This window comes from Schistocerca americana, chromosome 5 (assembly GCF_021461395.2).
Source record: "Schistocerca americana isolate TAMUIC-IGC-003095 chromosome 5, iqSchAmer2.1, whole genome shotgun sequence".
Lineage (NCBI taxonomy): Eukaryota > Metazoa > Arthropoda > Insecta > Orthoptera > Acrididae > Schistocerca > Schistocerca americana.
Genome location: NC_060123.1, coordinates 752,656,808 through 752,682,758, shown reverse-complemented (window position 1 = coordinate 752,682,758; position 25,951 = coordinate 752,656,808).

Here is a 25,951-nt window from a genome sequence, read left to right as displayed (position 1 = left end):
CCGCCTTAAGTGCAAGAATAGAGACTCTTCTTACCGTCGGTGCTTTGAGCATTCCCTGTGAGACCAGTATTAGTTTCCGATACACCACTGCAGGTTCAATGAATTCCTTGGACATTCACATTGACGATGAAACACTGAAATTACATCGGAATTAAATACAAAAAGCACAATGCCGCCTTAAGTACAAGAATAGTGACACTTCTTACCGTCGGTGCTTTGAGCATTCCCTGTGAGACCAGTATTAGTTTCAGCTACACCTCTGCAGGTTCAGTTTATTCCTTGGACCTTCACATTGACGACGAGACACAGAAATGGCATCGGAATTAAATCCAAAACGCACAATGCCGCCTTAAGTACAAGATTAGAGACTCTTCTTACAGTCGGTGCAATGAGCATTCCCTGTGAGACCAGTATTAGTTACCGCTACACCTCTGCAGGTTCAGTTTATTCTATGGACATACACATTGACGATGAAACACCGAAATTACATCGGAATTAAATACAAAAGGAACAATGCCGCCTTAAGTACATGAATAGAGACTCTTCTTACAGTCGGTGCTTTGAGCATTCCCTGTGAGACTAGTATTAGTTTCCGATACACCACTGCAATTTCAATGTATTCCTTGGACCTTCACATTGACGATGAAGCACAGAAATGGCATCGGAATTAAATCCAAAACGCACAATGCCAAATTAACTACAAGAATAGAGACACTTCTTACAGTCGGTGCTTTGAGCATTCCCTGTGAGACCAGTAATAGTATCCGATACCCCACTGCAAGTTCAATGTATTCCTTGGACCTTCGCATTGACGATGAAACACAGAAATGGCATCGGAATTAAATACAAAAGGCACAACGCCGCCTTAAGTACAAGAATAGAGACTCTTCTTACAGTCGGTGCTTTGAGCATTCCCTGTGAGACCAGTATAAGTTTCCGCTACACCTCTGCAGGTTCAGTTTATTCCTTGGACCTTCACATTGATGATGAAACACAGAAATGGCATCGGAATTAAATCCAAAACGCACAATGCCAAATTAACTACAAGAATAGAGACACTTCTTACAGTCGGTGCTTTGAGCATTCTCTGTGAGACCAGTAATAGTATCCGATACCCCACTGCAAGTTCAATGTATTCCTTTTACCTTCGCATTGACGATGAAACACAGAAATGGCATCGGAATTAAATACAAAAGGCACAATGCCGCCTTAAGTACAAGAATAGAGACTCTTCTTACAGTCGGTGCTTTGAGCATTCCCTGTGAGACCAGTATAAGTTTCCGCTACACCTCTGCAGGTTCAGTTTATTCCTTGGACCTTCACATTGATGATGAAACACAGAAATGGCATCGGAATTAAATACAAAAGGCACAATGCCGCCTTAAGTACAAGAATAGAGCCTCTTCTTACAGTCGGTGCTTTGAGCATTCCCTGTGAGACCAGTAATAGTATCCGATAGACCACTGCAGGTTCAATGTATACCTTGGACCTTCACATTGACGATGAAACACAGAAATCGCATCGGAATTAAATACAAAATGCACAATGCCGCCTTAAGTACAAGAAAAGAGACTCTTCTTACAGTCGGTGCTTTGAGCATTCCCTGTGAGACCAGTAATAGTATCCGATACACCACTGCAGGTTCAATGTATTCCTTGGACCTTCACAATGACGATGAAACACAGAAATGGAATCGGAATTAAATGCAAAAGGCACAATGCCGCCTTAAGTACAAGAATAGAGACTCTTCTTACAGTCGGTGCTTTGAGCATTCCCTGTGAGACCAGTATTAGTTTCCGCTACACCTCTGCAGGTTCAGTTTATTCCTTGGACCTTCACATTGACGATGAATCACAGAAATGGCATCGGAATTAAATACAAAGGGCACAATGCCGCCTTAAGTACAAGAATAGAGACTCTTCTTACAGTCGGTGCTTTGAGCATTCCCTGTGGGACTAGTAATAGTATCCGATACACCAGTGCAGGTTCAATCTATTCCTTGGACATACACATTGACGATGAATCACAGAAATTACATCGGAATTAAATACAAAAGGAAAAATGCCGCCTTAAGTGCAAGAATAGAGACTCTTCTTACCGTCGGTGCTTTGAGCATTCCCTGTGAGACCAGTATTAGTTTCCGATACACCACTGCAGGTTCAATGAATTCCTTGGACATTCACATTGACGATGAAACACTGAAATTACATCGGAATTAAATACAAAAAGCACAATGCCGCCTTAAGTACAAGAATAGTGACACTTCTTACCGTCGGTGCTTTGAGCATTCCCTGTGAGACCAGTATTAGTTTCAGCTACACCTCTGCAGGTTCAGTTTATTCCTTGGACCTTCACATTGACGATGAAACACAGAAATGGCATCGGAATTAAATCCAAAACGCACAATGCCGCCATAAGTACAAGATTAGAGACTCTTCTTACAGTCGGTGCAATGAGCATTCCCTGTGAGACCAGTATTAGTTTCCGCTACACCTCTGCAGGTTCAGTTTATTCTATGGACATACACATTGACGATGAAACACCGAAATTACATCGGAATTAAATACAAAAGGAACAATGCCGCCTTAAGTACATGAATAGAGACTCTTCTTACAGTCGGTGCTTTGAGCATTCCCTGTGAGACCAGTATTAGTTTCCGATACACCACTGCAGGTTCAATGTATTCCTTGGACCTTCACATTGACGATGAAACACAGAAATGGCATCGGAATGAAATCCAAAACGCACAATGCCGCCGTAAGTACAAGATTAGAGACTCTTCTTACAGTCGGTGCTTTGAGCATTCCCTGTGAGACCAGTATTAGTTTCCGCTACACCTCTGCAGGTTCAGTTTATTCCTTGGACCTTCACATTGACGATGAAACACAGAAATGGCATCGGAATTAAATACAAATGGCACAATGCCACCTTAAGTACAAGAATAGAGACTCTTCTTACAGTCGGTGCTTTGAGCATTCCCTGTGAGTTCAGAAATAGTATCCGATACGCCACTGCAGGTTCAATGTATTCCTTGGACCTTCACATTGACGATGAAACACAGAAATGGCATCGGAATCAAATACAAAAGGCACAATGCTGCCTTAAGTACAAGAATAAGGACTCTTCTTACAGTCGGTGCTTTGAGCACTCCCTGTGAGACTAGTAATAGTATCCGATACACCACTGCAGTTTCAATCTATTCCTTGGACAGACACATTGACGATGAAACACAGAAATTACATCGGAATTAAATACAAAAGGCACAATGCCGCCTTAAGTACAAGAATAGAGACTCTTCTTACAGTCGGTGCTTTGAGCATTCCCTGTGAGACCAGTAATAGTATCCGATACACCACTGCAGGTTCAATGTATTCCTTGGACCTTCACATTGACGATGAAACACAGAAATGGCATCGGAATTAAATACAAAGGGCACAATGCCGCCTTAAGTACAAGAATAGAGACTCTCCTTACCGTCGGTGCTTTGAGCATTCCCTGTGAGACCAGTATTAGTTTCCGATACACCTCTGCAGGTTCAGTTTATTCCTTGGACCTTCACATTGACTATGAAACACAGAAATGGCATCGGAATTAAATACAAAACGCACAATGCCGCCTTAAGTACAAGAATAGAGACTCTTCTTACAGTCGGTGCTTTGAGCATTCCCTGTGAGACCAGTATTAGTTTACGTTACACCACTGCAGGTTCGATGTATTCCTTGGACCTTCACATTGACGATGAAATACAGAAATGGCATCGGAATTAAATCCAAAACGCACAATGCCGCCTTCACTACAAGAATAGAGACTCTTCTTACAGTCGGTGATTTGAGCATTCCCTGTGAGACCAGTAATAGTATCCGATACACCACTGCAGGTTCAATCTATTCCTTGGACATACACATTGACGATGAAACACAGAAATTACATCGGAATTAAATACAAAAGGCACAATGCCGCCTTAAGTACAAGAATAGAGACTCTTCTTACAGTCGGTGCTTTGAGCATTCCCTATGAGACCAGTAATAGTATCCGATACATCACTGCAGGTTCAATGTATTCCTTGGACCTTCACATTGACGATGAAACACAGAAATGGCATCGGAAATAATACAAAAGGCACATTGCCGCCTTAAGTACAAGAATAGAGCCTCTTCTTACAGTCGGTGCTTTGAGCATTCCCTGTGAGACCAGTATTAGTTTCCGCTACACCTCTGCAGGTTCAGTTAATTCCTTGGACCTTCACATTGACGATGAAACACAGAAATGGCATCGGAATTAAATACAAAAGGCACAATGCCGCCTTAAGTACAAGAATAGAGACTCTTTTTACAGTCGGTGCTTTGAGCATTCCCTGTGAGACCAGTAATAGTATCCGATACACCACTGCAGGTTCAATGTATTCCGTGGACCTTCACATTGACGATGAAACACAGTAATCGCATCGGAATGAAATACAAAAGGCACAATGCCGCCTTAAGTACAAGAATAGAGACTCTTCTTACAGTCGGTGCTTTGAGCATTCCCTGTGAGACCAGTAATAGTATCCGAAACACCACTGCAGGTTCAATGTATTCCTTCGACCTTCACAATGGCGATGAAACACAGAAATGGAATCGGAATTAAATACAAATGGCACAATGCCGCCTTAAGTACAAGAATAGAGACTCTTCTTACAGCCGGTGCTTTGAGCATTCCCTGTGATACCAGTATTAGTTTCCGCTACACCTCTGCAGGTTCAGTTTATTCCTTGGACCTTCACATTGACGATGAAACACAGAAATGGCATCGGAATTAAATAGAAAAGGCACAATGCCGCCTTAAGAACAAGAATAGAGACTCTTCTTACAGTCGGTGCTTTGAGCAATCCCTGTGAGACCAGTAATAGTATCCGATACACCACTGCAAGTTCTATGTATTCCTTGGACATACACATTGACGATGAAACACAGAAATCGCATCGGAATTAAATACAAAAGGCACAATGCCGCCTTAAGTACAAGAATAGAGAATCTTCTTACAGTCGATGCTTTGATCATTCCCTGTGAGACCAGTAATAGTATCCGATACACCACTGCAGGTTCAATGTATTCCTTGGACATACACATTGACGATGAAACACAGAAGTGGCATCGGAATTAAATACAAAGGGCACAATGCCGCCTTAAGTACAAGAATAGAGACTCTTCTTACCGTCGGTGCTTTGAGTATTCCCTGTGAGAGCAGTAATAGTATCCGATACACACTGCAGGTTCAATCTATTCCATGGACATACACATTGACGATGAAACACTGAAATTACATCGGAATTAAATACAAAAGGAACAATGCCGCCTTAAGTACAAGAATAGAGACTCTTCTTACAGTCGGTGCTTTGAGCATTCCCTGTGAGACCAGTAATAGTATCCGATACACCACCGCGGGTTCAATCTATTCCTTGGACATACACATTGACGATGAATCACAGAAATTACATCGGAATTAAATACAAAAGGAAAAATGCCGCCTTAAGTGCAAGAATAGAGACTCTTCTTACCGTCGGTGCTTTGAGCATTCCCTGTGAGACCAGCATTGGTTTGCGATACACCACTGCAGGTTCAATGAATTCCTTGGACATTCACATTGACGATGAAACACTGAAATTACATCGGAATTAAATACAAAAGGCACAATGCCGCCTTAAGTACAAGAATAGAGACTCTTCTTACCGTCGGTGCTTTGAGCATTCCCTGTGAGACCAGTATTAGTTTCCGCTACACCTCTGCAGGTTCAGTTTATTCCTTGGACCTTCACATTGACGATGAAACACAGAAATGGCATCGGAATTAAATACGAAACGCACAATGCCGCCTTAAGTACAAGAATAGAGACTCTTCTTACAGTCGGTGCTTTGAGCATTCCCTGTGAGACCAGTATTAGTTTCCGAGACACCACTGCAGGTTCAATGTATTCCTTGGACCTTCACATTGACGATGAAACACAGAAATGGCATCGGAATTAAATCCATAACGCACAATGCCGCCTTAAGTACAAGATTAGAGACTCTTCTTACAGTCGGTGCTTTGAGCATTCCCTGTGAGACCAGTATTAGTTTCCGCTACACCTCTGCAGGTTCAGTTTATTCCTTGGACATACACATTGACGATGAAACACCGAAATTACATCGGAATTAAATACAAAAGCAACAATGCCGCCTTAAGTACAAGAATAGAGACTCTTCTTACCGTCGGTGCTTTGAGCTTTCCCTGTGAGACCAGTATTAGTTTCCGCTACATCTCTGCAGGTTCAGTTTATTCCTTGGACCTTCACATTGACGATGAAACACAGAAATGGCATCGGAATTAAATACAAAACGCACAATGCCGCCTTAAGTACAAGAATAGAGACTCTTCTTACAGTCGGTGCTTTGAGCAATCCCTGTGAGACCAGTATTAGTTTCCGATACACCACTGCAGGTTCAATGTATTCCTTGGACCTTCACATTGACGATGAAACACAGAAATGCCATCGGAATTAAATCCAAAACGCACAATGCCGCCTTAAGTACAAGATTAGAGACTCTTCTTACAGTCGGTGCTTTGAGCATTCCCTGTGAGCCCAGTATTAGTTTCCGCTACACCTCTGCAGGTTCAGTTTATTCCTTGGACCTTCACATTGACGATGAAACACAGAAATGGCATCGGAATTAAATACAAATGGCACAATGCCACCTTAAGTACAAGAATAGAGACTCTTCTTACAGTCGGTGCTTTGAGCATTCCCTGTGAGTTCAGAAATAGTGTCCGATTCGCCACTGCAGGTTCAATGTATTCCTTGGACATACACATTGACGATGAAACACAGAAATCGCATCGGAATTAAATACAAAAGGCACAATGCCGCCTTAAGTACAAGAATAGGGACTCTTCTTACAGTCGGTGCTTTGATCATTCCCTGTGAGACCAGTAATAGTATCCGATACACCACTGCAGGTTCAATGTATTCCTTGGACCTTCACATTGACGATGAAACACAGAAATGGCATCGGAATCAAATACAAAAGGCACAATGCCGCCTTACGTACAAGAATAAGGACTCTTCTTACAGTCGGTGCTTTGAGCATTCCCTGTGAGACTAGTAATAGTATCCGATACACCACTGCAGTTTCAATCTATTCCTTGGACATACACATTGACGATGAAACACAGAAATTACATCGGAATTAAATACAAAAGGCACAATGCCGCCTTAAGTACAAGAATAGAGACTCTTCTTACAGTCGGTGCTTTGAGCATTCCCTGTGAGACCAGTATTAGTTTCCGCTACACCTCTGCAGGTTCAGTTTATTCCTTGGACCTTCACATTGACGATGAAACACAGAAATGGCATCGGAATTAAATACAAAAGGCACAATGCCGCCTTAAGAACAAGAATAGAGACTCTTCTTACAGTCGGTGCTTTGAGCAATCCCTGTGAGACCAGTAATAGTATCCGATACACCACTGCAGGTTCAATGTATTCCTTGGACATACACATTGACGATGAAACACAGAAATCGCAACGGAATTAAATACAAAAGGCACAATGCCGCCTTAAGTACAAGAATAGGGACTCTTCTTACAGTCGGTGCTTTGATCATTCCCTCTGAGACCAGTAATAGTATCCGATACACCACTGCAGGTTCAATGTATTCCTTGGACATACACATTGACGATGAAACACAGAAGTGGCATCGGAATTAAATACAAAAGGCACAATGCCGCCTTAAGTACAAGAATAGGGACTCTTCTTACCGTCGGTGCTTTGAGTATTCCCTGTGAGAGAAGTAATAGTATCCGATACACACTGCAGGTTCAATCCATTCCTTGGACATACACATTGACGATGAAACACTGAAATTACATCGGAATTAAATACAAAAGGGACAATGCCGCCTTAAGTACAAGAATAGAGACTCTTCTTACAGTCGGTGCTTTGAGCATTCCCTGTGAGACCAGTAATAGTATCCGATACACCACTGCAGGTTCAATGTATTCCTTGGACATACACAATGACGATGAAACACAGAAGTGGCATCGGAATTAAATACAAAAGGCACAATGCCGCCTTAAGTACAAGAATAGAGACTCTTCTTACAGTCGGTGCTTTGAGCATTATCTGTGAGACCAGTATTAGTTTCCGCTACACCTCTGCAGGTTCAGTTTATTCCTTGGACCTTCACATTGAAGATGAAACACAGAAATGGCATCGAAATTAAATACAAAAGGCACAATGCCGCCTTAAGTACAAGAATAGATACTCTTCTTAAAGTCGGTGCTTTGAGCATTCCCTGTGAGACCAGTAATAGTATCCGATACACCAGTGCAGGTTCAATCTATTCCCTGGACATTCACATTGACGATGAAACACAGAAATTACATCGGAATTAAATACAAAAAAAAAATGCCGCCTTAAGTACAAGAATAGAGACTCTTCTTACAGTCTGTGCTATGAGCATTCCCTGTGAGACCAGTATTAGTTTCCGCTACAACTCTGCAGGTTCAGTTTATTCCTTGGACCTTCACTTTGACGATGAAACACAGAAATGGCATCGGAATTAAATACAAAGAGTACAATGCCGCCTTAAGTACAAGAATAGAGACTCTTCTTACAGTCGGTGCTTTGAGCATTCCCTGTGAGTTCAGTAATAGTATCCGATACACCACTGCAGGTTCAATGTATTCCTTGGACCTTCACATTGACGATGAAACACAGAAATGGCATCGGAATCAAATACAAAAGGCACAATGCCGCCTTAAGTCCAAGAATAAGGACTCTTCTTACAGTCGGTGCTTTGAGCATTCCCTGTGAGACCAGTAATAGTATCGGATACACCACTGCAGGTTCAATCTATTCACTGGACATACACATTGACGATGAAACACAGAAATTACATCGGAATCAAATACAAAAGGAACAATGCCGCCTTAAGTACAAGAATAGAGACTCTTCTTACCGTCGGTGATTTGAGCATTCCCTGTGAGACCAGTATTAGTTTCCGATACACCACTGGAGGTTCAATGAATTCCTTGGACATTCACATTGACGATGAAACACTGAAATTACATCGGAATTAAATACAAAAGGCACAATGCCGCCTTAAGTACAAGAATAGAGACTCTTCTTACCGCCGGTGCTTTGAGCATTCCCTGTGAGACCAGTATTAGTTTCCGCTACACCTCTGCAGGTTCAGTTTATTCCTTGGACCTTCACATTGACGATGAAACACAGAAATGGCATCGGAATTAAATACAAAACGCACAATGCCGCCTTAAGTACAAGAAAAGAGACTCTTCTTACAGTCGGTGCTTTGAGCATTCCCTGTGAGACCTGTATTAGTTTCCGATACACCACTGCAGGTTCAATGTATTCCTTGGACCTTCACATTGACGATGAAACACAGAAATTGCATCGGAATTAAATCCAAAACGCACAATGCCGCCTTAACTACAAGAATAGGGACACTTCTTACAGTCGGTGCTTTGAGCATTCCCTGTGAGACCAGTAATAGTATCCGATACACCACTGCAGGTTCAATCTATTCCTTGGACATACACATTGACGATGAAACACAGAAATTACATCGGAATTAAATACAAAAGGCACAATGCCGCCTTAAGTACAAGAATAGAGACTCTTCTTACAGTCGGTGCTTTGAGCATTCCCTGTGAGACCAGTAATAGTATCCGATACACCACTGCAGGTTCAATGTATTCCTTGGACCTTCACATTGACGATGAAACACAGAAATGGCATCGGAATTAAATACAAAAGGCACAATGCCGCCTTAAGTACAAGAATAGAGACTCTTCTTACCGTCGGTGCTTTGAGCATTCCCTGTGAGACCAGTATTAGTTTCCGCTACACCTTTGCAGGTTCAGTTTATTCCTTGGACCTTCACATTGACGATGAAACACAGAAATGGCATCGGAATTAAATACAAAAAGCACAATGCCGCCTTAAGTACAAGAATAGAGACTCTTCTTACAGTCGGTGCTTTGAGCATTCCCTGTGAGACCAGTATTAGTTTCCGATACACCACTGCAATTTCAATGTATTCCTTGGACCTTCACATTGACGATGAAACACAGAAATGGCATCGGAATTAAATACAAAACACACAATGCCGCCTTAACTACAAGAATAGAGACTCTTCTTACAGTCGGTGCTTTGAGCATTCCCTGTGAGACCAGTAACAGTATCCGATACACCACTGCAGGTTCAATCTATTCCTTGGACATACACATTGACGATGAAACACAGAAATTACATCGGAATTAAATACAAATGGCACAATGCCGCCTTAAGTACAAGAATAGAGACTCTTCTTACAGTCGGTGCTTTGAGCATTCCCTGTGAGACCAGTAATAGTATCCGATACACCACTGCAGGTTCAATGTATTCCCTATACCTTCACATTGACGATGAAACACAGAAATGACATCGGAATTAAATACAAAAGGCACAATGCCGCCTTAAGTACAAGAATAGAAACTCTTCTTACAGTCGGTGCTTTGAGCATTCCCTGTGGGACCAGTATTAGTTTCCGCTACACCTCTGCAGGTTCAGTTTATTCCTTGGACCTTCACATTGACGATGAAACACAGAAATGGCATCGGAATTAAATACAAAAGGCACAATGCCGCCTTAAGTACATGAATAGAGACTCTTCTTACAGTCGGTGCTTTGAGCATTCCCTGTGAGACCAGTAATAGTATCCGATAGACCACTGCAGGTTCAATGTATTCCTTGGACCTTCACATGGACGATGAAACACAAAAATTACATCGGAATTAAATACAAAAGGAAAAATGCCGCCTTAAGTGCAAGAATAGAGACTCTTCTTACCGTCGGTGCTTTGGGCATTCCCTGTGAGACCAGTATTAGTTTCCGATACACCACTGCAGGTTCAATGAATTCCTTGGACACTCACATTGACGATGAAACACTGAAATTACATCGGAATTAAATACACAAGGCACAATGCCGCCTTAAGTACAAGAATAGAGACTCTTCTTACCGTCGGTGCTTTGAGCATTCCCTGTGGGACCAGTATTAGTTTCCGCTGCACCTCTGCAGGTTCAGTTTATTACTTGGACCTTCACATTGACGATGAAACACAGAAATGGCATCGGAATGAAATACGAAACGCACAATGCCGCCTTAAGTACAAGAATAGAGACTCTTCTTACAGTCGGTGCTTTGAGAATTCCCTGTGAGACCAGTATTAGTTTCCGATACACCACTGCAGGTTCAATGTATTCCTTGGACCTTCACATTGACGATGAAACACAGAAATGGCATCGGAATTAAATCCAAAACGCACAATACCGCCTTAAGTACAAGATTAGAGACTCTTCTTACAGTCGGTGCTTTGAGCATTCCCTGTGAGACCAGTATTAGTTTCCGCTACACCTCTGCAGGTTCAGTTTATTCCTTGGACATACACATTGACGATCAAACACCGAAATTACATCGGAATTAAATACAAAAGGAACAATGCCGCCTTAAGTACAAGAATAGAGACTCTTCTTACCGTCGGTGCTTTGAGCATTCCCTGTGAGACCAGTATTAGTTTCCGCTACACCTCTGCAGGTTCAGTTTATTCCTTGGACCTTCACATTGACGATGAAACACAGAAATGGCATCGGAATTAAATACAAAACGCACAGTGCCGCCTTAAGTACAAGAATAGAGACTCTTCTTACAGTCGGTGCTTTGAGCATTCCCTGTGAGACCAGTATTAGTTTCCGATACACCACTGCAGGTTCAATGAATTCCTTGGACCTTCACATTGACGATGAAACACAGAAATGGCATCGGAATTAAATCCAAAACGCACAATGCCGCCTTAAGTACAAGATTAGAGACTCTTCTTACAGTCGGTGCTTTGAGCATTCCCTGTGGGTTCAGAAATAGTATCCGATACGCCACTGCAGGTTCAATGTATTCTTTGGACCTTCACATTGACGATGAAACACAGAAATGGCATCGGAATCAAATACAAAAGGCACAATGCCGCCTTAAGTACAAGAACAAGGACTCTTCTTACAGTCGGTGCTTTGAGCATTCCCTGTGAGACCAGTATTAGTTTCCGCTACACCTCTGCAGGTTCAGTTTATTCCTTGGAACTTCTCATTGACGATGAAACACAGAAATGGCATCGGAATTTAATACAAAACGCACAATGCCGCCTTAAGTACAAGAAAAGAGACTCTTCTTACAGTCGGTGCTTTGAGCATTCCCTGTGAGACCAGTATTAGTTTCCGATACACCACTGCAGGTTCAATGTATTCCTTGGACCTTCACATTGACTATGAAACACAGAAATGGCATCGGAATTAAATCCAAAACGCACAATGCCGCCTTCACTACAAGAATAGAGACTCTTCTTACAGTCGGTGCTTTGAGCATTCCCTGTGAGACCAGTAATAGTATCCGATACACCACTGCAGGTTCAATCTATTCCTTGGACATACACATTGACGATGAAACACAGAAATTACATCGGAATTAAATACAAAAGGAACAATGCCGCCTTAAGTACAAGAATAGAGACTCTTCTTACCGTCGGTGCTTTGAGCATTCCCTGTGAGACCAGTACTAGTTTCCGATACACCACTGGAGGTTCAATGAATTCCTTGGACATTCACATTGACGATGAAACACTGAAATTACACCGGAATTAAATACAAAAGGCACAATGCCGCCCTAAGTACAAGAATAGAGACTCTTCTTACAGTCGGTGCTTTGAGCATTCGCTGTGATACCAGTAATAGTATCCGAAACACCACTGCAGGTTCAATGTATTCCTTGGACCTTCCCAATGACGATGAAACACAGATAGGGTATCGGAATTAAATACAATTGGCACAATGCCGCCTTAAGTACAAGAATAGAGACCCTTCCTACAGTCGGTGCTTTGAGCATTCCCTGTGAGACCAGTATTAGTTTCCGCTACACCTCTGCAGGTTCAGTTTATTACTTGGACCTTCTCATTGACGATGAAACACAGAAATGGCGTCGGAATTAAATACAAAAGGCACAATGCCGCCTTAAGTACAAGAATAGAGACTCTTCTTACAGTCGGTGCTTTGAGCATTCCCTGTGAGACCAGTAATAGTATCCGATACACCACTACAGGTTCAATCTATTCCTTGGACATACACATTGACGATGAAACACAGAAATTACATCGGAATTAAATACAAAAGGAAATATGCCGCCTTAAGTACAAGAATAGAGACTCCTCTTACCGTCGGTGATTTGAGCATTCCCTGTGAGACCAGTATTAGTTTCCGATACACCACTGCAGGTTCAATGAATTCCTTGGACATTCACATTGACGATGAAACACTGAAATTACATCGGAATTAAATACAAAAGGCACAATGCCGCCTTAAGTACAAGAATAGAGACTCTTCTTACCGTCGGTGCTTTGAGCATTCCCTGTGAGACCAGTATTAGTTTCCGCTACACCTCTGCAGGTTCCGTTTATTCCTTGGAGCTTCACATTGACGATGAAACACAGAAATGGCATCGGAATTAAGTACAAAACGCACAATGTCGCCTTAAGTACAAGAATAGAGACTCTTCTTGCCGTCGGTGCTTTGAGCATTCCCTGTGAGACCAGTATTAGTTTCCGCTACACCTCTGCAGGTTCAGTTTATTCCTTGGAGCTTCACATTGACGATGAAACACAGAAATGGCATCGGAATTAAGTACAAAACGCACAATGTCGCCTTAAGTACAAGAATAGAGACTCTTCTTGCCGTCGGTGCTTTGAGCATTCCCTGTGAGACCAGTATTAGTTTCCGATACACCACTGCAGGTTCAATGTATTCCTTGGACCTTCACGTTGACGATGACACACAGAAATGGCATCGGAATTAAATACAAAAGGCACAATGCCGCCTTAAGTACAAGAATAGAGACTCTTCTTACCTTCGGTGCTTTGAGCATTCCCTGTGAGACCAGTATTAGTTTCCGCTACACCTCCGCAGGTTCAGTTTATCCCTTGGAACTTCAAATTGACGATGAAACACAGAAACGGCATCGGAATTAAATACAAAAAGCACAATGCCGCCTTAAGTACAAGAATGGAGACTCTTCTTACAGTCGGTGCTTTGAGCATACCCTGTGAGACTAGTATTAGTTTCCGATACTCCACTGCGGGTTCAATGTATTCCTTGGACCTTCACATTGACGATGAAACACAGAAATGGCATCGGAATTAAATCCAAAACGCACAATGCCGCCTTCACTACAAGAATAGAGACTCATCTTACAGTCGGTGCTTTGAGCATTCCCTGTGAGACCAGTAATAGTATCCGATACACCACTGCAGGTTCAATCTATTCCTTGGACATACACATTGACGATGAAACACAGAAGTGGCATCGGAATTAAATACAAAAGGCACAATGCCGCCTTAAGTACAAGAATAGAGACTCTTCTTACAGTCGGTGCTTTGAGCATTCCCTGTGAGACCAGTATTAGTTTCCGCTACACCTCTGCAGGTTCAGTTTATTCCTTGGATCTTCACATTGACGATGAAACACAGAAATGGCATCGGAATTAAATACAAAAGGCACAATGCCGCCTTAAGTACAAGAATAGAGACTCTTCTTACAGTCGGTGCTTTGAGCATTCCCTGTGACACCAGTAATAGTATCCGATACACCACTGCAGGTTCAATGCATTCCTTGGACCTTCACATTGACGATGAAACACAGAAATCGCATCGGAATTAAATACAAAAGGAAAAATGCCGCCTTAAGTACAAGAATAGAGACTTTTCTTACCGTCGGTGCTTTGAGCATTCCCTGTGAGACCAGTATTAGTTTCCGATACACCACTGCAGGTTCAATGAATTCCTTGGACGTTCACATTGACGATGAAACACTGAAATTACATCGGAATTAAATACAAAGGGCACAATGTCGCCTTAAGTACAAGAATAGAGACTCTTCTTGCCGTCGGTGCTTTGAGCATTCCCTGTGAGACCAGTATTAGTTTCCGCTACACCTCTGTAGGTTCAGTTTATTCCTTGGACATTCACATTGACGATGAAACACAGAAATGGCATCGGAATTAAAAACAAAACGCACAATGTCGCCTTAAGTACAAGAATGGAGACTCTTCTTACCGTCGGTGCTTTGAGCATTCCCTGTGAGACCAGTATTAGTTTCCGCTACACCTCTGCAGGTTCAGTTTATTCCTTGGACCTTCACATTGACGATGAAACACAGCAATGGCATCGGAATTAAATACAGAAAGCACAATGCCGCCTTAAGTACAAGAATATAGACTCTTCTTACAGTCGGTGCTTTGAGCATTCCCTGTGAGACCAGTAATAGTATCCGATACATCACTGCAGGTTCAATGTATTCCTTGGACCTTCACATTGACGATGAAACACAGAAATCGCATCGGAATTAAATACAAAAGGCACAATGCCGCCTTAAGTACAAGAATAGAGACTCTTCTTACAGTCGGTGCTTTGAGCATTCCCTGTGAGACCAGTAATAGTATGCGATACACCACTGCAGGTTCAATGTATTCCTTGGACCTTCACAATGACGATGAAACACAGAAATGGAATCGGAATTAAATACAAAGGGCACAATGCCGCCTTTTGTACAAGAATAGAGACTCTTCTTACAGTCGGTGCTTTGAGCATTCCCTGTGAGACCAGTATTAGTTTCCGATACACCACTGCAGGTTCAATGTATTCCTTGGACCTTCACATTGACGATGAAACACAGAAATGGCATCCGAATTAAATCGAAAGCGCACAATGCCGCCTTCTCTACAAGAATAGAGACTCTTCTTACAGTCGGTGCTTTGAGCATTCCCTGTGAGACCAGTAATAGTATCCGATACACCACTGCAGGTTCAACCTATTCCTTGGACATACACATTGACGATGAAACACAGAAATTACATCGGAATTAAATACAAAAGGCACAATGCCGCCTTAAGTACAAGAATAGAGACTCTTCTTACAGTCGGTGCTTTGAGCATTCCCTGTGAGACCAATAATAGTATCCGATACACAACTGCATGTTCAATGTATTCCTTGGACCTTCACATTGACGATGAAACACAGAAATGGCATCGGAATTAAATACAAAAGGCACAATGCCGCCTTAAGTACAAGAATAGAGACTCTTCTTACAGTCGGTGCTTTGAGCATTCCCTGTGAGACCAGTAATAGTATCCGATACACCACTGCAGGTTCAATGCATTCCTTGGACCTTCACATTGACGATGAAACACAGAAATCACATCGGAATTAAATACAAAAGGAAAAATGCCGCCTTAAGTACAAGAATAGAGACTCTTCTTACCGTCGGTGCTTTGAGCATTAACTGTGAGACCAGTATTAGTTTCCGATACACCACTGCAGGTTCAATGAATTCCTTGGACATTCACATTGACGATGAAACACTGAAATTACATCGGAATTAAATACAAAAGGCACAATGTCGCCTTAAGTACAAGAATAGAGACTCTTCTTACCGTCGGTGATTTGAGCATTCCCTGGGAGACCAGTATTAGTTTCCGATACACCACTGCAGGTTCAATGTATTCCTTGGACCTTCACATTGACGATGAAACACAGAAATGGCATCGGAATTAAATCCAAAACTCACAATGCCGCCTTAACTACAAGAATAGAGACTCTTCTTACAGTCGGTGCTTTGAGCATTCCCTGTGAGACCAGTAATAGTATCCGATACACCACTGCAGGTTCAATCTATTCCTTGGACATACACATTGACGATGAAACACAGGAATTACATCGGAATTAAATACAAAAGGAACAATGCCGCCTTAAGTACAAGGATAGAGACTCTTCTTACCGTCGGTGCTTTGAGCATTCCCTGTGAGACCAGTATTAGTTTCCGCTATACCTCTGCAGGTTCAGTTTATTCCTTGGACCTTTAACTGACGATGAAACACAGAAATGGCATCGGAATTAAATACAAAACGCACAATGCCGCCTTAAGTACAAGAATAGAGACTCTTCTTACAGTCGGTGCTTTGAGCATTCCCTGTGAGACCAGTATTAGTTTCCGATACACCACTGCAGGTTCAATCTACTCCTTGGACCTTCACATTGACGATGAAACACAGAAATGGCATCGGAATTAAATCCAAAACGCACAATGCCGCCTTCACTACAAGAATAGAGACTCTTCTTACAGTCGGTGCTTTGAGCGTTCCCTGTGAGACCAGTAATAGTATCCGATACACCACTGCAGGTTCAATCTATTCCTTGGACATACACATTGACGATGAAACACAGAAATTACATCGGAATTAAATACAAAAGGCACAATGCCGCATTAAGTACAAGAATAGAGACGCTTCTTACAGTCGGTGCCTTGAGGATTCCTTGTGAGACCAGTAATAGTATCCGATACACCACTGCAGGTTCAATGCATTCCTTGGACCTTCACATTGACGATGAAACACAGAAATGGCATCGGAATTAATTACACAATGCCGCCTTAAGTACAAGAATAGAGACTCTTCTTACAGTCGGTGCTTTGAGCATTCCCTGTGAGACCAGTATTAGTTTCCGCTACACCTCTGCAGGTTCAGTTTATTCCTTGGACCTTCACATTGACGATGAAACATAGAAATGGCATCGGAATTAAATACAAAAAGCACAATGCCGCCTTAAGTACAAGAATAGAGACTCTTCTTACAGTCGGTGCTTTGAGCATTCCCTGTGAGACCAGTAATAGTATCCGATACACCACTGCAGGTCCAATCTATTCCTTGGACATACACATTGACGATGAAACACAGGAATTACATCGGAATTAAATACAAAAGGAACAATGCCGCCTTAAGTACAAGAATAGAGACTCTTCTTACCGTCGGTGCTTTGAGCATTCCCTGTGAGACCAGTATTAGTTTCCGCTACACCTCTGCAGGTTCAGTTTATTCCTTGGGCCTTCACACTGACGATGAAACACAGAAATGGCATCGGAATTAAATACAAAACGCACAATGCCGCCTTAAGTACAAGAATAGAGACTCTTCTTACAGTCGGTGCTTTGAGCATTCCCTGTGAGACCAGTATTAGTTTCCGATACACCACTGCAGGTTCAATCTACTCCTTGGACATTCACATTGACGATGAAACACAGAAATGGCATCGGAATTAAATCCAAAACGCACAATGCCGCCTTTACTACAAGAATAGAGACTCTTCTTACAGTCGGTGCTTTGAGCGTTCCCTGTGAGACCAGTAATAGTATCCGATACACCACTGCAGGTTCAATCTATTCCTTGGACATACACATTGACGATGAAACACAGAAATTACATCGGAATTAAATACAAAAGGCACAATGCCGCATTAAGTACAAGAATAGAGACTCTTCTTACAGTCGGTGCTTTGAGCATTCCCTGTGAGACCAGTATTAGTTTCCGCTACACCTCTGCAGGTTCAGTTTATTCCTTGGACCTTCACATTGACGATGAAACACAGAAATGGCATCGGAATTAAATACAAAAAGCACAATGCCGCCTTAAGTACAAGAATAGAGACTCTTCTTACAGTCGGTGCTTTGAGCATTCCCTGTGAGACCAGTAATAGTATCCGATACACCACTGCAGGTTCAATGTATTCCTTGGACCTTCACGATGACGATGAAACACAGAAATGGAATCGGAATTAAATGCAAATGGCACAAGAATAGAGACTCTTCTTACAGTCGGTGCTTTGAGCATTCCCTGTGAAACCAGTATTAGTTTCCGCTACACCTCTGCAGGTTCAGTTTATTCCTTGGACCTTCACATTGACGATGAAACACAGAAATGGCATCGGAATAAAATACAAAAGGCACAATGCCGCCTTAAGTACAAGAATAGAGACTCTTCTTACAGTCGGTGCTTTGAGCACTCCCTGTGAGACCAGTAGTAGTATCCGATACACCACTGCAGGTTCAATGAATTCCTTGGACATTCACATTGACGATGAAACACTGAAATTACATCGGAATTAAATGCAAAAGGCACAATGCCGCCTTAAGTACAAGAATAGAGACTCTTCTTACCGTCGGTGCTTTGAGCATTCCCTGTGAGACCAGTATTAGTTTCCGCTACACCTCTGCAGGTTCAGTTTATTCCTTGGACCTTCACATTGACGATGAAACACAGAAATGGCATTGGAATTAAATACAAAACGCACAATATCGCCTTAAGTACAAGAATAGAGACTCTTCTTACCGTCGGTGCTTTGAGCATTTCCTGTGAGACCAGTATTAGTTTCCGATACACCACTGCAGGTTCAATGTATTCCTTGGACCTTCACATTGACGATGAAACACAGAAATGGAATCGGAATTAAATCCAAAACGCACAATGCCGCCTTAACTACAAGAATAGAGACTCTTCTTACAGTCGGTGCTTTGAGCATTCCCTGTGAGACCAGTAATAGTATCCGATACACAACTGCAGGTTCAATGTATTCCTTGGACCTTCACATTGACGATGAAACATAGAAATGGCATCGGAATTAAATACAAAAGGCACAATGCCGCCTTAAGTACAAGAATAGAGACTCTTCTTACAGTCGGTGCTTTGAGCATTCCCTGTGAGACCAGTATTAGTTTCCGCTACACCTCTGCAGGTTCAGTTTATTCCTTGGAACTTCTCATTGACGATGAAACACAGAAATGGCATCGGAATTTAATACAAAACGCACAATGCCGCCTTAAGTACAAGGAAAGAGACTCTTCTTACAGTCGGTGCTTTGAGCATTCCCTGTGAGACCAGTATTAGTTTCCGATACACCACTGCAGGTTCAATGTATTCCTTGGACATACACATTGACGATGAAACACAGAAATTACATCGGAATTAAATACAAAAGGAACAATGCCGCCTTAAGTACAAGAATAGAGACTCTTCTTACCGTCGGTGCTTTGAGCATTCCCTGTGAGACCAGTACTAGTTTCCGATACACCACTGGAGGTTCAATGAATTCCTTGGACATTCACATTGACGATGAAACACTGAAATTACACCGGAATTAAATACAAAAGGCACAATGCCGCCCTAAGTACAAGAATAGAGACTCTTCTTACAGTCGGTGCTTTGAGCATTCGCTGTGATACCAGTAATAGTATCCGAAACACCACTGCAGGTTCAATGTATTCCTTGGACCTTCCCAATGACGATGAAACACAGATAGGGTATCGGAATTAAATACAATTGGCACAATGCCGCCTTAAGTACAAGAATAGAGACCCTTCTTACCTTCGGTGCTTTGAGCATTCCCTGTGAGACCAGTATTAGTTTCCGCTACATCTCCGCAGGTTCAGTTTATCCCTTGGAACTTCAAATTGACGATGAAACACAGAAACGGCATCGGAATTAAATACAAAAAGCACAATGCCGCCTTAAGTACAAGAATGGAGACTCTTCTTACAGTCGGTGCTTTGAGCATACCCTGTGAGACTAGTATTAGTTTCCGATACTCCACTGCGGGTTCAATGTATTCCTTGGACCTTCACATTGACGATGAAACACAGAAATGGCATCGGAATTAAATCCAAAACGCACAATGCCGCCTTCACTACAAGAATAGAGACTCATCTTACAGTCGGTGCTTTGAGCATTCCCTGTGAGACCAGTAATAGTATCCGATACACCACTGCAGGTTCAATCTATTCCTTGGACATACACATTGACGATGAAACACAGAAGTGGCATCGGAATTAAATACAAAAGGCACAATGCCGCCTTAAGTACAAGAATAGAGACTCTTCTTACAGTCGGTGCTTTGAGCATTCCCTGTGAGACCAGTATTAGTTTCCGCTACACCTCTGCAGGTTCAGTTTATTCCTTGGATCTTCACATTGACGATGAAACACAGAAATGGCATCGGAATTAAATACAAAAGGCACAATGCCGCCTTAAGTACAAGAATAGAGACTCTTCTTACAGTCGGTGCTTTGAGCATTCCCTGTGACACCAGTAATAGTATCCGATACACCACTGCAGGTTCAATGCATTCCTTGGACCTTCACATTGACGATGAAACACAGAAATCGCATCGGAATTAAATACAAAAGGAAAAATGCCGCCTTAAGTACAAGAATAGAGACTTTTCTTACCGTCGGTGCTTTGAGCATTCCCTGTGAGACCAGTATTAGTTTCCGATACACCACTGCAGGTTCAATGAATTCCTTGGACATTCACATTGACGATGAAACACTGAAATTACATCGGAATTAAATACAAAGGGCACAATGTCGCCTTAAGTACAAGAATAGAGACTCTTCTTGCCGTCGGTGCTTTGAGCATTCCCTGTGAGACCAGTATTAGTTTCCGCTACACCTCTGTAGGTTCAGTTTATTCCTTGGACATTCACATTGACGATGAAACACAGAAATGGCATCGGAATTAAAAACAAAACGCACAATGTCGCCTTAAGTACAAGAATAGAGACTCTTCTTACCGTCGGTGCTTTGAGCATTCCCTGTGAGACCAGTATTAGTTTCCGCTACACCTCTGCAGGTTCAGTTTATTCCTTGGACCTTCACATTGACGATGAAACACAGCAATGGCATCGGAATTAAATACAGAAAGCACAATGCCGCCTTAAGTACAAGAATATAGACTCTTCTTACAGTCGGTGCTTTGAGCATTCCCTGTGAGACCAGTAATAGTATCCGATACATCACTGCAGGTTCAATGTATTCCTTGGACCTTCACATTGACGATGAAACACAGAAATCGCATCGGAATTAAATACAAAAGGCACAATGCCGCCTTAAGTACAAGAATAGAGACTCTTCTTACAGTCGGTGCTTTGAGCATTCCCTGTGAGACCAGTAACAGTATGCGATACACCACTGCAGGTTCAATGTATTCCTTGGACCTTCACAATGACGATGAAACACAGAAATGGAATCGGAATTAAATACAAATGGCACAATTCCGCCTTTTGTACAAGAATAGAGACTCTTCTTACAGTCGGTGCTTTGAGCATTCCCTGTGAGACCAGTATTAGTTTCCGATACACCACTGCAGGTTCAATGTATTCCTTGGACCTTCACATTGACGATGAAACACAGAAATGGCATCCGAATTAAATCGAAAGCGCACAATGCCGCCTTCTCTACAAGAATAGAGACTCTTCTTACAGTCGGTGCTTTGAGCATTCCCTGTGAGACCAGTAATAGTATCCGATACACCACTGCAGGTTCAACCTATTCCTTGGACATACACATTGACGAAGAAACACAGAAATTACATCGGAATTAAATACAAAAGGCACAATGCCGCCTTAAGTACAAGAATAGAGACTCTTCTTACAGTCGGTGCTTTGAGCATTCCCTGTGAGACCAATAATAGTATCCGATACACAACTGCATGTTCAATGTATTCCTTGGACCTTCACATTGACGATGAAACACAGAAATGGCATCGGAATTAAATACAAAAGGCACAATGCCGCCTTAAGTACAAGAATAGAGACTCTTCTTACAGTCGGTGCTATGAGCAATCCCTGTGAGACCAGTAATAGTATCCGATACACCACTGCAGGTTCAATGCATTCCTTGGACCTTCACATTGACGATGAAACACAGAAATCGCATCGGAATTAAATACAAAAGGAAAAATGCCGCCTTAAGTACAAGAATAGTGACTCTTCTTACCGTCGGTGCTTTGAGCATTAACTGTGAGACCAGTATTAGTTTCCGATACACCACTGCAGGTTCAATGAATTCCTTGGACATTCACATTGACGATGAAACACTGAAATTACATCGGAATTAAATACAAAAGGCACAATGTCGCCTTAAGTACAAGAATAGAGACTCTTCTTACCGTCGGTGATTTGAGCATTCCCTGGGAGACCAGTATTAGTTTCCGATACACCACTGCAGGTCCAATGTATTCCTTGGACCTTCACATTGACGATGAAACACAGAAATGGCGTCGGAATTAAATCCAAAACTCACAATGCCGCCTTAACTACAAGAATAGAGACTCTTCTTACAGTCGGTGCTTTGAGCATTCCCTGTGAGACCAGTAATAGTATCCGATACACCACTGCAGGTTCAATCTATTCCTTGGACATACACATTGACGATGAAACACAGGAATTACATCGGAATGAAATACAAAAGGAACAATGCCGCCTTAAGTACAAGGATAGAGACTCTTCTTACCGTCGGTGCTTTGAGCATTCCCTGTGAGACCAGTATTAGTTTCCGCTATACCTCTGCAGGTTCAGTTTATTCCTTGGACCTTTAACTGACGATGAAACACAGAAATGGCATCGGAATTAAATACAAAACGCACAATGCCGCCTTAAGTACAAGAATAGAGACTCTTCTTACAGTCGGTGCTTTGAGCATTCCCTGTGAGACCAGTATTAGTTTCCGATACACCACTGCAGGTTCAATCTACTCCTTGGACCTTCACATTGACGATGAAACAAAGAAATGGCATCGGAATTAAATCCAAAACGCACAATGCCGCCTTCACTACAAGAATAGAGTCTCTTCTTACAGTCGGTGCTTTGAGCGTTCCCTGTGAGACCAGTAATAGTATCCGATACACCACTGCAGGTTCAATCTATTCCTTGGACATACACATTGACGATGAAACACAGAAATTACATCGGAATTAAATACAAAAAGGCACAATGCCGCATTAATACAAGAATAGAGACGCTTCTTACAGTCGGTGAATTGAGGATTCCTTGTGAGACCAGTAATAGTATCCGATACACCACTGCAGGTTCAATGCATTCCTTGGACCTTCACATTGACGATGAAACATAGAAATGGCATCGGAATTAATTACACAATGCCGCCTTAAGTACAAGAATAGAGACTCTTCTTACAGTCGGTGCTTTGAGCATTCCCTGTGAGACCAGTATTAGTTTCCGCTACACCTCTGCAGGTTCAGTTTGTTCCTTGGACCTTCACATTGACGATGAAACATAGAAATGGCATCGGAATTAAATACAAAAAGCACAATGCCGCCTTAAGTACAAGAATAGAGACTCTTCTTACAGTCGGTGCTTTGAGCATTCCCTGTGAGACCAGTATTAGTTTCCGATACACCACTGCAGGTTCAATGTATTCCTTGGACCTTCACATTGACGATGAAACACAGAAATGGGTTCCGAATTAAATCCAAAACGCACAATGCCGCCTTCACTACGAGAATAGAGACTCTTCTTACAGTCGGTGCTTTGAGGATTCCCTGTGAGACCAGTAATAGTATCCGATACACCACTGCAGGTTCAATCTATTCCTTGGACATACACATAGACGATGAAACACAGAAATTACATCGGAATTAAATACAAAAGGCATAATGCCGCCTTAAGTACAAGAATGGGGACTCTTCTTACAGTCGGTGCTTTGAGCATTCCCTGTGAGACCAGTAATAGTATCCGATACACAACTGCAGGTTCAATGTATTCCTTGGACCTTCACATTGACGATGAAACACAGAAATGGCATCGGAATTAAATACAAAAGGCACAATGCCGCCTTAAGTACAAGAATAGAGACTCTTCTTACAGTCGGTGCTTTGAGCATTCCCTGTGAGACCAGTATTAGTTTCCGCTACACCTCTGCAGGTTCAGTTTATTCCTTGGACCTTCACATTGACGATGAAACACAGAAATGGCTTCGGAATTAAATACAAAAGGCACAATGCCGCCTTAAGTACAAGAATAGAGACTCTTCTTACAGTCGGTGCTTCGAGCATTCCCTGTGAGACCAGTAATAGTATCCGATACACCACTGCAGGTTCAATGTATTCCTTGGACCTTCACATTGACGATGAAACACAGAAATCGCATCGGAATTAAATCCAAAACGCACGATGCTGCTTTAAGTACAAGAATAGAGACTCTTCTTACAGTCGGTGCTTTGAGCATTCCCTGTGAGACCAGTAATAGTATCCGATACACCACTGCAGGTTCAATGTATTCTTCGGACCTTCACAATGACGATGAAACACAGAAATGGAATCGGAATTAAATACAAATGGCACAATGCCGCCTTAGGTACAAGAATAGAGACTCTTCTTACAGTCGGTGCTTTGAGCATTCCCTGTGAGACCAGTATTAGTTTCCGCTACACCTCTGCAGGTTCAGTTTATTCCTTGGACCTTCACATTGACGATGAAACACAGAAATGGCATCGGAATTAAATACAAAAGGCACAATGCCGCCTTAAGTACAAGAATAGAGACTCTTCTTACCGTCGGTGCTTTGAGCATTCCCTGTGAGACCAGTAATAGTATCCGATACACCACTGCAGGTTCAATCTATTCCTTGGACATACACATTGACGATGAAACACAGAAATTACAGCCGGAATTAAATACAAAAGGAAAAATGCCGCCTTAAGTACAAGAATAGAGACTCTTCTTACCGTCGATGCTTTGAGCATTCCCTGTGAGACCAGTATTAGTTTCCGATACACCACTGCAGGTTCAATCTATTACTTGGACATACACATTGACGATGAAACACAGGAATTACATCGGAATTAAATACAAAAGGAACAATGCCGCCTTAAGTACAAGGTTAGAGACTCTTCTTACCGTCGGTGCTTTGAGCATTCCCTGTGAGACCAGTATTAGTTTCCGCTATACCTCTGCAGGTTCAGTTTATTCCTTGGACCTTTAACTGACGATGAAACACAGAAATGGCATCGGAATTAAATACAAAACGCACAATGCCGCCTTAAGTACAAGAATAGAGACTCTTCTTACAGTCGGTGCTTTGAGCATTCCCTGTGAGACCAGTATTAGTTTCCGATACACCACTGCAGGTTCAATCTATTCCTTGGACATACACATTGACGATGAAACACAGGAATTACATCGGAATTAAATACAAAAGGAACAATGCCGCCTTAAGTACAAG